Source organism: Lycorma delicatula, chromosome 2 (genome assembly GCF_047948215.1).
Source record: "Lycorma delicatula isolate Av1 chromosome 2, ASM4794821v1, whole genome shotgun sequence".
NCBI classification, from domain to species: domain Eukaryota; kingdom Metazoa; phylum Arthropoda; class Insecta; order Hemiptera; family Fulgoridae; genus Lycorma; species Lycorma delicatula.
The window spans coordinates 54400836-54418497 of NC_134456.1; positions in this window are offsets into that span (position 1 = coordinate 54400836).

The window sequence follows — 17662 nt, forward strand, 5'->3', positions numbered from 1 at the left end:
TGCATACTTTTCTATGATAATGTATAAAGTTTGGCCAGTTTCTTTAATGAATGTTAAATAAGTGATGACATTGAAACACGTTTCTTCTGACACAGTCCATAGAACTATTTCAGTAACACATAACATTAAATGCAGGCTTACAAATATGGTAAACAGAGATCAAACTATGCCAGTCATATTAAAAAATAAGTAATACCCCATTTCAAAACAAGAATACTAGTCAAATTAATAATAATAATAATAAATAATTATTTCATACACTTAAAAAGTTACACATAATAAAAAATTGTATAGAGATGTAATTAATTAACCATAAATTTTGATTGTGATATTATACATCTAATTTAATATTCAGTCTATAGTACTAGAACTAGATTTGCAATAATTTTATAATTATAAAAAAGTAAATAAATAAAATAATTGATTGTAATAGTAGCAAGATAATCTGGTAACTACTTAATAGTTTTAAGTTACATCGGTCCAAAAAAGGCCACAGAATTGTGTGCGTCTTTACTTAACAACTGTTAAAGCTTTAAAATAAAAAAATCATGTATTTGAAGTTAAAAAAGTTGTGGGCTATAAAAGCCTAAAAATATTGTTTAAAGACAAGTCTGAATATCACATTTAACTCCCAAACTATTTATTAAATTTTTGCTGTTTACACAATACTTCAAAATAGAAACAGTTTTAATCCAGTGAAAGGTTAAGGAGCATAGTGTTGTAAATAAAACTATGGATATAAAAATCATTTCTATCAAACATGTGAAAAAAAAATCCTTAAGTAAATTTTATGCAATATGGTAACAGCAGTTATGCAATATTGTATCAGCTGTAACTGAGCAAGTGAAGTTCTAATTTATGAATATTCTCTTTGGTTGTAATAACAAAATTTTATAATTGTTCATAGTTTTTTAAATAAATATACAGTATCTATCATCCTACAGAAACGTGTCTATCATGGTAAATTAAGATTAATCTTTGGACTTAGTTTCATTTCAAAGAAACCTACTCCATGGTCTATTAGGTTTTCAAGACTTTTATCATATCACTGGATAATTGTCCTAATAACGTTTAAGTTTTAGTCATCAGATAATATGTGTACCTTCACTGTAATCCCATTTTAAACAAAATTTTAAAGTATAATATAGATCAATTCAGTTGCTCTTGTTAATATTTTGATGCCATAATAATATAATATTAGCCACCACATGGTGGCTCTAACATGTACATGAATGCCTCATAGTTTGGCATTTTTAATGGTGACAAATTCATGGAGGAAAGAAATGCCTAAAAGTGATAAAAAAAGAAAGAGAAGGGAAAATAGGAAGAATATTTAATTTTAGAGACAAAAGATGTAGCAGAAAAAATTTCATGAAATTATTTTATTGAAGAAAATTAAAGTAGTTTAAATTAATCATGAAACAGAGTGTGCATAATGCCAGCAAAAAATATTATCAGTGACATTTTCAGTAATACATTTACTGTACTAGGTGGTTTAAATTAATCATTCAAAATGTTATAGTTAAATGACCAGAAAAATCTAAAATCTGGATATAGGAATAAAATTACATTTATTTCTCATCTTACAGTAATTTTTTATGGTGCAAAGTAATGAGTCTGTTATCCATCTCTTGTGGACAATTTCAACAGACATTTAAAATGGAAATAAGCTTTAAATTACTGCCCTAGAAGCAGGATTATTATTCATACAATGGCAGTATATTTTTACTATGAAAATCACATTTTTAACTATTATAATATTCAGTGAATGTTTAGCTCCTTGCAGTGATGTTATTCAAAATTACTTTCAACATATAATTTTTAATTGAAATAAAATTGTGTGAAGAAAATCTGTAATATTAGCTATTATAGAGACTTACTAATTATCTGAAAAAAATTAATTTGTGTGCGTGCATGTGCGTGTGTGTGATTAAATGCATCTAACTTCTGACATCTTTGAATTATTTAGTAAAAATTCATAATGACCGTATTTTTCTTAATCAGTTTCAGTAAAAGCAGGATGTCTCAAATTTGATTCTTCTCCAAATTAATTGATTTTGATGATTCTTTTTTTACTTTATAGAGCAGTATCCTTGTGGATCCTGCACTGTCTTGAGTCTGATTGAAACTTTCCTTGACTATTAATTGTCCTTGAGGCTGAGGTCTGATGTATAGCATCTTGATTAACAATCAAGATCCTGTACTTCATCCATTGGACTAAAATAATTTGTGTTAGAAATAGAACTAAAATAAGTTATAGATAAAAAAAGTTATAAATTTACCATAAAAATAAACTCAAGAATAAATTTTAGATTTATAAGGAAAACGTTAAATGCTGCATGCTTACACAGCCCAACGGGTACTGAAAATAATACAGTAAGGCTACACAATGAACAGGTTTTGTAAAATTTTGATTATGTGTATATGTATCAAATGTAAATCAATGAAAATATTTACATATAAAGTGGAAATATTGAAGATCAGTTGGTAGATTTTAAAAATCTAAGAAATTATATGAGAAACTGATGTTACAAAGTTCATTATCAAAAAATTGAGAATTACTGCTGTAATAAAGACTGCCCTTACCACCTCTAGGGCCTAATGATTTAAACAGAAATTCAGTTCAAGAATAATCAGACTTTAATGTTAAACAACTGAGAAATGACAAGTTACATTTTTAGAATAAGAGTCCAAGAATGTTTAGTTGCCTTGATATATCTTATATATCATTTATTAACTTCTTTCGTGAGTGAACTTGAAGAAGATTAAGGATGAAGATGAAAACTTAGGTTAGGAAAATCTGTATAAAAAATTATTTGTTGGCCACTTTTATACATAAACCTTCATCATACAATTTCTATTTTAGAATTAAAATCTTTGCTTCTTATTCAATTGGTCATGAATTCTCAGCAAAATCAATTTTTGTTTATTTTAATCAGAAGCATTCTCTGTGCATGAGGTTATTTATTATAAGTGAGTATATAAATAAATAAACATATTGAACATTATGTAAATAAAATAAAATGCCATGTTATTATTGAAATGAATTGAATTATTGATCTTCATCTTTGTCAAAAAGTAATGATTCTCTGAAACATTGGTAGGACTCCAAGAGGTGAGAGTGAATGTTTGGAAGTGAATGATAATGGTTAAAAGATTTCAACACTTAGCAATTAATTTAGCTTCTAATGTTTTTTGGAGAAATGAACTTATGGTAAAGGGATAGAAAGAAAAATTTGTAAATTCGTTCACTGGTATTGTGCTCAATTTGAATATTCCTTTTTTGTCCAAGCTCCAGGTGTTTAACAGAGTTTTGAGAGAAATAGTTTGCTATGCTCAGAACTGGAGCTATAAATAAGTAAAACATTAAAAGCAGCCCAGTGTTTTTTGCTCTGTTGGAAAGACCTTTTAATTTGTAAACAAACTAAATTGTGTTTTGTACATCAAGGTGTTCTGTTCACCATTTTCATTTTTACCCAAAATTCAATTTAAATTACACCAGAAGTGTTAAGTAGCAAAACAGAAATTATCCTTATATTTTGATTAAAGGGATTATGAAAAAGAAACTCTTTTGGTTACAGAGTGAGGGTAAATCTAATAAAAAGTATGATTTGGGGATAAAGTAATAAGGTTAATCACAAATATTAGTACGGTATGTCTCAGTAGGATATGCTACTGAGTTTAAAATACTTACTTTACTTGAAGGTTTGGATGTGGATAGTGTGCTTCGGAATGTTAAAAATATAATAAACAGTAACTTTCAAGTTGGTTGCAGTAAGTAATCTAAAGATTATACATTTATAATGAGTTGGATGTATTTAAAAAATATATTTACAGTGAAGAAGATTTTATGCCTAACAGCTGGCTTTTTAAGACTTGAGTGGAATTAATATATCTAAATAAATATTCTTTTATTGGTTCATCATACCTTTGCAGTTTGTTTAACCCTAAAGAAGAGGAAGACATGAAAACTTTTATTCCTGTATATCCAATACTGTTTGAGATAAGATTCAAGGACTCCGCCAGTGAATTAAGAAGTTTTTAAAGGAACTTAAAGTGTACAGTTTTGAGTAAACATTGTTATGAAGCATCAAAGTATAGATCCAATTTATTTATTTTTTTTTTTTTTTAATTTGTATTTGAAATTTATAATTTTTTTTTACAGTACTATAATAGCCTGATGAACTCTTTCTTGTTCATCAGACAAATTCAAGGGAATACAAGAGTATTGCCTTGAATTTATCTTTAAAAACTATAATTTTTTTTTTGTGTAATGTAAATATTTTCTATGTAAACAAAATCTTTATTACTATTACTCTCAAAATAATTTTAAAAGTAATATTAATAAAGATCTGTCTTTTTATCATGTTTTAATATTCTTTTATCATTAAAAAATGGCATGAAATCAAAGACAGAATTATTCCACTATGAAAACATCACAACATTATAATATTTCTTATACTTTTATAGTACATCTTTTGTTTTTGAGAAAAGGCCTTTTATCTACTTTTATTTCTTTAAATTGTCGGAAAACAATTAAGTAGTATGTTTTCTTAGAAATGCATAAAGTTATTAAAGTTATTTGTTTGTATTCTTTCTATTTTCTGCCATTAATTGTTGAGAGATTGGAATAAATTTAGTTGTTACACAATTTAATAACAAAAATCAGACAGTTATTTTGACAAACAGATTTTATTCATGACTTATTTATTTATGTTTATATAATAAAATGTTATTTGCTGTTGTTAAAAAATTAACTAATTATTCAACTTAGCTTCCATCATTATCTTCATAAATTTTTTATTGCGTTTCTTCTTGAATATTGTGCTAAAAAAAACAAATCAAAGAAATTATTTAGCAAAACTTAATTATTACAAAAAGTGGCAGCATCATGAGCCACTTAGAAATTTTAAAGCTGTCAAATGTGTATTATACATGTATTGCAAGAGAAAGGTTTCTTTGTAAGAAATGTTACAACCCCTTAAATTTATTTGTTCCATCATTCAAACAATACAAATAAGTTACTACGTCTGTATGTTTGATATTCACATCTGATTTATATTGTGATGCATGCTGTAGACTTTGATATATGAGTGTAAGTCAATTATTATCCGCAATTTAGTTATATTTTTGTTTATGTTGGTAGTACTGTCGTGTTGCATAGATGATGCAACACGGTTGCGTAGAACCAGTTTAATTATTGTTATATCTGTGCAGGTTGATGCTGTTAGGTTAGTTCCATTATCGCTGCCCTGCTGTTAACCATGGCTGTTCCGCTTTATGTTTGCACCAAAGAAGTGCAATGTTCAGTGATCCATTTTTTGTGGTCGAAAGGTGTATCAGGGGCCGAAATTCATTGAAGACTTTCGGTACAGTACAGGAACAGTGTGTTGCCGCAACGGAGTGTCTACAAATGGACTGAAAAATTCAGAAATGGTCGCACAAGTGTTACGCACGACGAAGGAGCCAGATGACTGTTTACCGCCACAAATGAGGAAAGCATTGAGTGTGCACGTGACATGGTTTTCTTAGACAGACGAGTAACTATTGATGAAATGGCGCATATCTGCAAATTAGTCACTGTTCTGCCTATGAAATCATCCACAACAGACTTGGTTTCATAAAGTCTGTGTAAGGTGGGTCCCAAAACAACTCGCACAGTTGCATAAACAAATGTGCATGTCCAAAAACATTTGGATCGCTATGGTAATGAATGGGACATCTTAAACAGAATCATCACTGTTGATGAAACATGGATCCATTATTACGAGCCAGAGAATAAACGACAGAGTATAGAATGGAAACATCCAAATTCGCTCTGCAAAAAAAAGTTCAAGACCCAACCATTCGCAGGAAAACTGATGCTTATGGTTTTTTGGGACTCGCAAGGCCGAGTACTGGAACATTATGAGGAAGGGGCATGACAATAAACAGTGCGTGTTACAGTGAGATGCTTACTGCCAAGCTGAAGCCTGCAATTTGAAGCAAATGCTGAGGACTGCTGTTGAAAGGTATTGTGTTGTTGCATGACAATGCCCATCCACGTACTGCTGCCCACACTGCTGAAACGCTTCAAAAACTCAACTTTGAAGTATTGGCTCATTCTTTGTATAGTCCTGATCTTGCCCCTTCGGACTACCACTTGTTTGGTCCACTCAAAGAGATATTAAGGGACCGTCGATTTACCTCTGACGAAAGAGTGAAAGGAACGATGCATTCCTGGCTTGCAGCTTAACCGAAAACCTTTTATGAGGGCATCAGGAAGCTTGTGCAATGATGGACCAAGTGCATTGAAATGCAAGGGGACTTTGTTGAAAAATGATGCACATGTAAGTTTCCTATTCGTATTGCAATAAAATTTGTAACTACATTGCGGATAATAATTGACTTGTGTAACAGTCAAATAATGTCATTTCATGTCAAGCTAGACATGTCAGTAAGTCAACATTCTTCTTTCTTTTTCTTTTGTTAAATTATTAAATTATCTCAAAGTAAGAAAAATTTAAACAAAATCATTTCAAAGAGCTTTACCTGACCCAAATTTTAATACTATCATTACCTCAGTTCTGTGTTCCAACCACTGTGTTGTACAGTTATAACACATACCATTTTAAAAAGTTAGGTTGTAACTTAAGTATATCTACATTGTTAGTTCACTAACAATGCAGCACACAGCTGCTATTACTAGTGCCAAATAAAAAAAAATGTTGAACCAAATATTGTTGAAGCATTCAAATTATCATTTAACTCAATGACTCAATGACTACAAGCAAAAGCGCTTCAAAGGATAATTTTTATAATGTTTCTAATCTTCAATTTTAATACTGACAACTGTATCCTTTTAATTACTGAATCACTTTTTTCCATGTATTTTTCTACTTGAAATTAAAAAGTATTCATGGCCTTGGATTTCAATTTAATAATTTTAATTGCTTATTATGTTTCATCATACTGTTGAACAAATCCACGTTCAGTGTAAATTTTGATCCTCATAATCTCTTCTGAGTCAAAAAGACAAAATATAAAAATATGGGTTTTCTTTTGTACTGAATTATAAAAATTACTTTCAAAGAGAAAATGTTTTAACAAAATAAATTAGATAACTAATTAATTAATGTAAAAACTCACTTCTAATAACAATATTGCTTTTGATGACCAGGCTTCTCAAAATATCCATTTTCACTTAGAAAATGTAAAATTATTGCCACCAATATTACCCATGTTTCCAACAGTAGCATTGTTTAATACATTTTGAATGTTGCCAATATCTTTGAAATTATGAGTCATATCATTACTGTTCTCACCTGTAAATAATATTCATTAATTAAGGAGTGTTATTCGTAAGTTGTTTTTTTCCACAATTGCTTACTCTTGGATAAAAAAGGTTTTTCACAATTAGAGTGAATTATTTATTATACTGGTCAACATAAAATCTGGAACTGAAAAGGGAGAGAATATAGTATATTATATGCTGAATCTGGATATGTATTCTGAAACAACCCATTTCGTATAATGTTACAACCACTTAAATTTATTTGTTCCATCATTCAAATAATACAAATAAGTTAGTACGTCTATATGTTTCGTATTCACATCTGATTTATATTGCAATGCATGCTGTAGACTTATATTTGATAAATAACAACCAACTGATGTCATTTCATGTCAAGCCAGACATATAGACATGTCAGTAAGTCAGGTAACGGGTAATTCAACATGATGAAATTTTCTTCAGTATGAGTTTAGCTCTTGGTATGCCAAGAGCCTTGATATAAAGGCTTGGTAAGCCTTGGTAGAGGTTTTATCATACCATATTATAAAGATTGTTACGTAATTGTTACTATAAATTTAGTGAAAGATTTTTATGACAACTTTTAGTACTATTTTATTGAACATCAAGATTTGTTAAGTTGCGTGTGTGTATGTGTTTTGTGCTGTGTTATATTGCACACCATGATGAAACAATATTTTAAGTAATAAAGCATTTATAAATTAAAACTTAAATATTTTTTTTATTAAGTAAGTATTTCTATAATATTTTGGTTTACTTTTTTCATTCATTAAAACATTTAGAATTTTTCAATGAATTAATATCAGGCTTGTAAAGATTCTCCAAATATCTTTTGCTACGTTTGCAGAGAATTCACCACAAAAAATCAATGAAAACTAGTGTCGAATCTGCTGAAAACTGCTTACAAACAATTTGACTGTCCCTTGGGAGACCAAGGTAAATTCTGGGCAAAACATGTAGCATGCATCAAGTGCTACATGAAACCAACCCAATGGTTAAAAGGAAAAAATAAAAGCATTTATTATCGCCTATGATTTGGCTAGAGTCTACTAACCATTATGATGACTGCTATTTTTGGTTAACAAATGTTACTGGTTTCAATTCAAACAATAAAAGTAGTATTGCATACCCAAATGTTCATTCAGCTACCAGTAGTTCATGGTGTTGATTTACAATTCCGATTACTCCAACTTCTTAGAAAGAAATTTCTGATTCCCCAAAAGGCTCAACCGATGATTCCTCAACTTCAATAGATATTAATTACAATCCAGAAGAATCAATACTGAACCTCACCTCATCACACAAGCAGAACTGATTGACCTAATTCATGACTAAAACGACATGTAGAACTCCTAGGTTCACATCTTCAATATTGGAAGTTTTAAACAAGGATATTAAAATTTTAGTATGCAGAAATCGAAACTAAAATTTACTGAAATACTTTAGAAGAAATGGTGTAATTTGTTGCTGCCATGATGTTAAGGGGCTAATGTCCAAACTGGACATTGAATATGTTATTCATGATTGGCATTTATTTATAAACTCATCAAAAAGAAGCTTAAAGGCAGTGTTGTTACATAACTTGAATAAGTTTTCTATACCAGTTGCACATGCTGTAGGAATGAAAGAAACATATTAAAGTGTGTCAAAAATGTTAAAATCTGTTAAGTACGATGAACATTCATGGCGAATCATTACTGACCTGAAAGCAATACAGCTTCTTCTTAGTCTCCAGAGTGGCTTTAGAAAATATATGTGTTACTGGCCAAAAAAAAATCAGTTTATCCCAATAAAGGAAAATGTTGTCAGGAATCCCCATGTTGAAGCAGATTGTCTTACTTTACCACCTCTACACATAAAACTAGGCCTGATGAAGAATTTTGTAAAAGCATTTGATAAAGATGGAGACGGCTTTAAATATTTAGCTGAGGTTTTTTCACAATTAAGTGAAGTCAAATTAAAAGAGGAAATATTCATCGGGCCACAAATAAGAAAATTAATTTATGAAAATGTATTTGACAGTAAACTGAATCCTAAAGAACTAGCAGCAAAGATGTCATTACTGCTTTTCTTGTAAACAAAAAAGCTGCAAATCATGATTAGCTTATAAATAAACTCTTAGTGAACTTCAAAAATTTAGGCTGCAGAATGTAATTGAAAATTCATTTTTTACATTCTCATTTGGAATTTTTCCCCTTAAACTTGGGTGACATTAGCGATGAACAAGAAGAAAGATTCCACCAAGATATACTGCAGATTGAACAATTTTATCAAAACAGATGGGATGAATCTATGAGTGATTACTGCTGGATGATAAAAAGAGAAGACTTTACTGAACACAAAAGGAAAATAAAAAAAAAAGAAGCAAGATAAACGTAAATGTCTGCAGTATAGATAAGAATTTTAATTGTAATTTTTATTATTTAAGAATTTTCTCAACATTTTAACAGGTCATAACTAAAAACTGAGGGTGATGAAGAAAAAGTAATTTCATTTTAAGATCAGCATAAAAAATACATTCCAATAACTTATTTTGGTTGCAAATTTTTTTTTGTTGACCTGTGTTATTCTTTTTAACCAACTATTTTTTGTTTGGAAATAGGAGTTACAGAAACAAAAAGATGAAACATTTCTTTTAGGGAGTTGTACTCCATACTCCATTTTTTTCTTAGATATTCCATTATTTTTTTTTATTCAGATTGGATTGTTCGCATAAAAAAAAACTTATGCAAAATAGTTGACATTATTCCTGACAAAACTAAACATAATTGATTTTTCTTAAAAATCTTCAAGATTCTTCTTTGAAATTTAGCATTTTATGTGTTATAAAGTTGTTTTTCAGTTATTTTGTGAGAGTTGGGTCATCTAAAAAAATGTAGCCATACAAAGCGTGTTGGGAAATTAGGGTTTTGTTGTAAAAATAAAGGGCCTAATTAAGTTTTAAAAAAGAAAAAAAAGGCGTTTAAAATATTTGAAAAATCCCATCCCTGATAGAAATTTAAACCGGAACCTTGTGTATGTAACACAGAACTGTTACTTGGCTGATGATTGCAATACTACAAAATATGGTCTTGTTTTTAGAGTAAAATAGATAGTTTACCAATCTGATATGATCGAGAAATTTGACCAAAAATAACTGTTTATGAATTTTGGCCACTTATTTTTAATTTGATGAAATCAATAATATTTTACTTTTAGGTGTTTTTAAATATTTTGTTAATACGTTGAGCATAACAAAAATACCAGAAAAAACTACATATTCAGAAACAACATCAATAGTGAGTGATATTGCTGACATTTACGGTGGAGTTATATGTCTACTTTATTTGGAAGTTTTTTGCATTTAAATCTAAGGTTTTACGTATTTTACATATCATACCAGTGATTACAAAACTGTGCGCCGCAGCCTCTTCACAGGGGCGCTGAAAAATATTGAAAAAGCTTCATAATTTATTGAACCAAGACATTTATAATTGTTAATTTAATCTTAATAAAGTTAAAAAAATAATGAAGATTACACGAGTTTTATTTATTTTTATCTCTTACTTACGAGTAGTCACACTTTTACTTAGGGTAGGGCGCCATGGAAAAATTTTAATTGAAAAAGGGCGCCGCGACTCGAAAAAGTCTGTGGGAACCATTGCACTATACAATAAAACGTCATATAACAAACATACTCCTACACAGTCTCCAAACGTTTGCTGATGATTTTATTGTACAAAAATAAATTAAAAAACGTTGACATCATAACATTATATTAGATCAGATGATTTTGTTGCTTAAAAATAATATACATCAACAAATATAGCGTATATGTATGACTCATTTAAAAATGTTTCTTTTCTGTATTTTATTGTATGCACAAAGCAGTATAAAAATTATTGGATCTATCCCGTTGTCTGTCAAAAATTTATTTTTTATTTTAGATGACGGGCATCGAATGCTTTAGTCATTTTTTCGTATGAGAATAGAAATTTGTATAATGTAAAAAAAATTGTAAATTTGTAATGAAAAATGCTGTCTAACCCGAATTTGAACCCGGACCTCCGAATGAAAGGCATCATGCAATTTGATAGTTAATTAGGGTACGTACGTGTGGGATCCGAGATGATTTTATTTGGTTAATGGACTAATAAAACGTAATAATGAGATTGGATTATTGCAACGGTAATTTTACAGAATTCTAGGAAATGTTATCGCGGCCACATATAATTTAATAAACTGCATCGTGGTTTCGGTAAACGTTTACGTAATACGGATGTAATAAATTTAAGCGATTGAAGCAGGATATCTTTCTCACTGGATCTAAATTGCCGTTACACAAAATTTATTCAATATGACCTATGTATTTACTTTTTTTAGAAAATTTTACGAAACCGAGATATAAATTATAAAATACAATAGTAGACCGGGCGAATTATATGCGAGAATGCATGCCCACTCCGTGAGTCTGTGACTCCAGATTAACTGTTGAAGCAGATGAACGTCTTCTCACGTAGGAAAAATGATGTTAAGCGATTAAACAGAGGATGCTATTTGTGAAGAGAATAAGTTGTGATTTTTAGTTACAGGAAGAAAAAAACAGGGCTGTCGCTGCCGATTAATCAAATCAGGGACTGCAACTGTTTCAGGTAGAGAGGGAGCATATCGGGAAATTCGAAATTTATCCGGCAATTACGATCGCCGAACACTTAATAACACAGAAACTTTTGTCGGCCTGTACCGGTTGTAATACGTAAATGGTAGAAAGCACGAAGAGATCGGCATACACAATAAAATGGAGTGCGGCACGAGCAGAGCACTAGTAGACACGTAACGTGGCGACACCAACTTCACGGTCGCGATTCATGAACAAATACTTGCAGTATTAGTCCTTACAATAAATATAAGTAGATGGTAGTTTGTTTGATTTATACATTATGCAATAAATTAAAAAGATAAGATGTATGTAAAAATAAGGATACAGAAAGCAAAGTTCTTGATAGATAATGAGACATGTACCTAAATTCGTGTAGAATGTGCTGTATCAACATTCATAATAATAATAATAATAATAAATTATAAACAAAATCTTTAATCTGGATACACACGTATAAAAGTTTATATAAAACTTCCATGAAAAAAAAAGATACATCACACTTATTCTAAAACTTAATCTAACAATATTATTTATTTTAGAACCACGATTTTAAACATATACAATAGATTGTTTAAAATTTTGAAGATAGTGTATGAGAATCGAAACCTAACAAAATAAGTGTATAAAGGATAAAATTACTAACACATTGTCCCAATTCTACATAAAATTAAGAAAAGCTTTTAAAAAAAATAACAGTTTTAGATTAAAAAAAAAAAAATTATATATATATCTTTAAGGCTTGAAAAAACTGTACGGAAAAGGCAATACATGAAATATATTCCTAAAATAATTAGAATAAATAAAACAGAAATAAATTCGATTGGTAAAATTGAATTTAACGATAAAAACAGTGGGTTACACTTACAAAGTAATAAGTGCAATATTACATCACGGATTTTCGATTCGTTAAGGTGCTTATACTAGTTTTATTAAAATAGGGAAAATATGGTATGAAGTGAATAATATGACAATCAACAAAAAAACTTGGCCGTGAAATTCAATTTGTTTGTTCTAAGGCAATAAATTTTAATAATAAATCCATAAGATAATCAGTAATTCATGTAAAAAATAAAAGAATAATGTAACAAAACGCAATGATGTAAACCGTACGGTAAAAGTCTCGCAGACTTAATTTTGTAATTTTGTAATTTCTTCCGCTGAAAAAACAAAAAGTTCTGTAATATAAATAAAACTGTTTTTAACAAAACGATTCTGATATCAGAAAAGATAAACACTACATTTCTATTATCAAAATTTATTATTAATTTAGAATTTTCTTTTAAAATAATACATGTTAAATATACGTAATAGACAATAGATATACAGCAATAGATAATAAAAAATATTTAAGCGTTCCATATAATATGCAAAAAAATTAAAAACATTACTGCAAAACTCTTACCGGCCAAATCTCATTTATATGTAATACATATAACATTTACAGAAATAATACAAATCTTATGATTATTCGTTGTTTAATAAATGAAATCGACCGGTAAGAGTTTTGTAGCAATTTTTTTTTTTTTTTTTGCTTATATGGAAAGCTTAAACATTGTTTATTATCTATTATTGTATAGCTATTGTCTATTTAATATATTTAGCATGTATTTTTTTATATTTTACTCGTGGAAAATTTAAAATATAAACAACTTACTGCTAGAATTTTCCGAACTATTCAATTCAATATCCAATTGAGGATGTGCTTCTGTATTCCAGTAAGCTAAAGAAAATGTTAGAAGAGCCAATAGAAAAAATGTTGACTGTCTCATGGTCGATGTTAGTTTTCTTATAATAATACTTATAAAGAGATTTACGAATTATCAAGCTCATAGTTTATATAGAATATTTTATCATTAGAAAAACCAATTTCCTTTTAATGAAATTGGATTTTTTTCATTATGATATCGTGAATAAATAAACCTGAATCCGAATATTTCCGGTTTTAAACACAACAGTTTCCTTGCCTTCCTTCCTAATGTTTATTTTAAGAATATTAATGCGTAAAAATATGTAAACATTAAAATACTGTTTTGATAAAACCTTTTTAGATTTATCTACAATAATTTTTGGATTATATTTGTAATTAATCGTTTATCAGATCACAGTTGTTAAATTTCAGAAATATTCTTTTTCATACATATGAATAAACCAAAATTTCTTTTACTCCTACAAAAAAAGATTAAATTAAATTCAATTGCCTTAAGACTTCCATTGTTATTCTCCACCATAAGATGATTTTGTAGCCGACTGGCAAAGTATTGCATGACTTTCCCGGCTGTTAATAAAAATTAAAAGTTAGAGGCAAAAAAAAACAATATATATTTTTTAGAGGAGGGAAATAAATTTTAAGAAAAAGGTTTTTAAAATATTCATATATAGGTCAAGCTTAATAAATTTGGTTTAGTCAAGTTTCCTCTAAATTTACATCCCCAACTCTAAATAAAGGCCCCATTATATATATATAGCCAATATTATTCATATAGAACGATTTTTAGTAAATTAATTCTGACATTTTGATCCCTTTATTTTACGAATGTACAACCTATTTTTTTTAAAAATAAGTAATTTATTTCTAAAAATAATATTTAGTTTTATCAAACAAGATATAAAAACTATTCACAACATAATTTAGCCTGCTATGGTAGTCATTATTCTTCATTTTATAATTTTTCATTAAATTACTTATAGATCTAAAACAAACCCAAAACAATATATTTAAAACTAGATTAAAATATTTCCTTTAACAGAATCAATGTTAATTGTTTGATGAATTTTTAAATAATTCTTAACAGATCAATCTTTTTTCCCCTGTTTAGCTTCCGGGAATCACCGTCAGGTATTACTTCAGAGGATGATATGTATGAGTGTAACTGAAGTGTAGTCTTGTACAGTCTCAGGTTGACCATTTCTGAGATGTATGGTTAATTGAAGCGCAACTACCAAACAACACCGGTATCCACGATCTAATATTCAAATCCGTATAAAAGTAACTGCCTTTACTAAGAATTGAACTTGAAACTCTCGACTTCGAAATCAGCTGATTTTTGAAGACGCGTTCATCACTAGACCAATCTGGTACGTTAACAGGTTAATCTAAATTTTTTTTTGTCGACTTGTTTAACATTTACTTAAATAAGTATTCAAAAATTTAACCAAAATGCCTTCAAATTCTTATCTTATTTTGTACCGAATAAATTATTTCATTATCTTCACATATCTTTGAATCTGTAATCGTATTATTAATATAATTAATATTCATTATATTATACTTTGTAATACTGCTTCGATTAAGATTGTTTAATAGTATCCCTTAATTCTTTTAAACATATATACAAAAATAAATAAATTACTCATTATAAAGCAAAGACGGCTTACCTAATATTCCTGATGTCATCTACAAGCATCTGAAGTATAATTAAATTATTTAATTAAAGATTATAGTACTAATATTTAATTATTAAGTTTTGTTAATGAGATTTGAGAAAGTTTTTGAAAGAAACATTTTTAAAAATTTTGAACAGGTTTTAATGTTCTTGCATTTGATGATGTATGCAAATGTATTTTTTCCAAGAAAGAATATAATTGAACAAAATTAAAGATGTAATATTTAAAAAATGTATGTATAAAAAAATTGTATTATCAAAGCCACTTTTTACTACTTTGTACGACGTAAAGGAAGTATTGTGATCGAGAAAAATTTCGGTTTACAGATTTCAATGGAAATATTCATTTTGACCATGAATCTATTTTGACTAGTTTCGGCATAACGCTTGTACGTACGTACGTATGTACGTACGGTACGTATCATCGCAGAAATAGATGTTCTTAATGAATATAGGATTTTTTCGATAAGTATGTGATAATCTTTGTAATTCCATGTTTTTTAATATGAAAACGTGAAATTTTTGTTCTTCTAACCCTGAGTTTTTTTCATAACCCATTTACGAATCGCATCGCTAGATAGCAGTACTTGATAGTACTAGGTAGCGTGTACTTTAAATAATAAAATTTAAAAGAAAAAGTTAAAAGAAATTATACTAGTTTTATTAAAAAAGGAATAAAAGAAACAGAAGTAAATTGGTAAAAGTTTTATTCTACAATTAAATTGGCAACAGTATTTATTCTATAATTAAGTTTTATTCTCTTATTTTTTTATTTGGTGGCGCTGTGGTCATGATATTTCGAAAAATTGTTATTTTTCTAAAACAAAAGAAGAATTTTATTAATTAACAGTTGAATAGGTATTGACTAGACTTGATATATCGTCCAATCAATCAATCGATCGCATGATTTCAGATGCAGTATATTTCTCCTGTTCTTCTTGAGCGGAATATTTCTCTTTAACGTAATTAAATTTTTTTCAGTGCATTTGGTAAAATCTTTTTAACTTGATCATCAGCTACATTGTATAAGTTTCATAGGTAATTTGAATTATAATTCTGATGCCCTCATTCTTAACAACATTAACACAAAACAAAAATACTTTTTAGTGCAACATAACCTATCATTTGAAGTTTTTACCTTTCAAAAAATAAGTACATATTAACAATGAGTAATATTTAATGTATTTTAATTAGGTCTTTATTAGTTTGATATTGTACATATTTATACGTCCAATTCATATCTTTTCAAAAACTTGATTATAATTTTGAAAATCAGTTTAGTGATATAAGGCTAAACTAAAACACGTTCTTAAAATAGCATAATTATAAAATGAAATAGATTATAGTAAATAACATAATTTTAACATTTTTGTAGTCATCAGTAGACATATATCGTGGTTAAAAAACATCTGAATACGATTGTAAATTTTACAATTTCAATGGTTTTATTTTGAATAAATAAAGTTTGATAAATTCGTGAAAGTTTGATAACTTTTGTAACAATTTCGGAACACTTTCATGATATATTGCTTAACAGAGAACACTAAAAATGTAATCTTCTTAAAAACTTCATTGAAGATGGACTTTTTTCTGGTATATCTTAAGCATTTGTTAGTCAAATAAATATAATAAAGATTTTGATATTTCTAATATTTTAATGAAAATAATAATAAAATACTTTTTTGTCTAATTTTAAAATTAGAAAAGCGTTACTTTTATAATCTTGAAAATTATATTTTGATTTCTACACATTTTCATTTTTTTTTCGGCTGGCAGATTAGCTACATTTTCTCTCCAAGTATTTCGTATACTGCAAAGCGGTCGTAAAACTCGGTTTCGTATATGAATTGTTGTTTAAACATATTAATCAATGCTCCAAGATTTTTAGCAGATTCTAGTTGAAGCGTTAGTTGCATTCCATTAGCTACCTAATGTAAAATTTATCGAGAAACGTTTAAATCCATGTCTTGTAAATCATTATAGATTAAATGTGAATATTCAACCTAAAAAATACTATTACGATTTGTTGTTGTTACTTAAACCCTGGAGAAAGTCAGAAACTTGAAAGATGGATACAGCACAGGTGCAGAATCATTCCAGAGTTTACAATATAGTTTAACAAAAGCAATGGCATACCATGAAAGACTAGTGGAAATTCAAAAGGCTTTTGAGCATATAGAGGAAATTATTAAAAATAAAATAGAAGAGTACGAAAAAGACTGAAATAATCTATGAATCATTAGAATGTTGCCCTATTGAGGCCGATAAAGCAATTAAAGATTACAGAGAAATTGACATCAACTTGGAAGATTTTAAGATGGACAATATTCTTGCGCAATTAAATGAAGA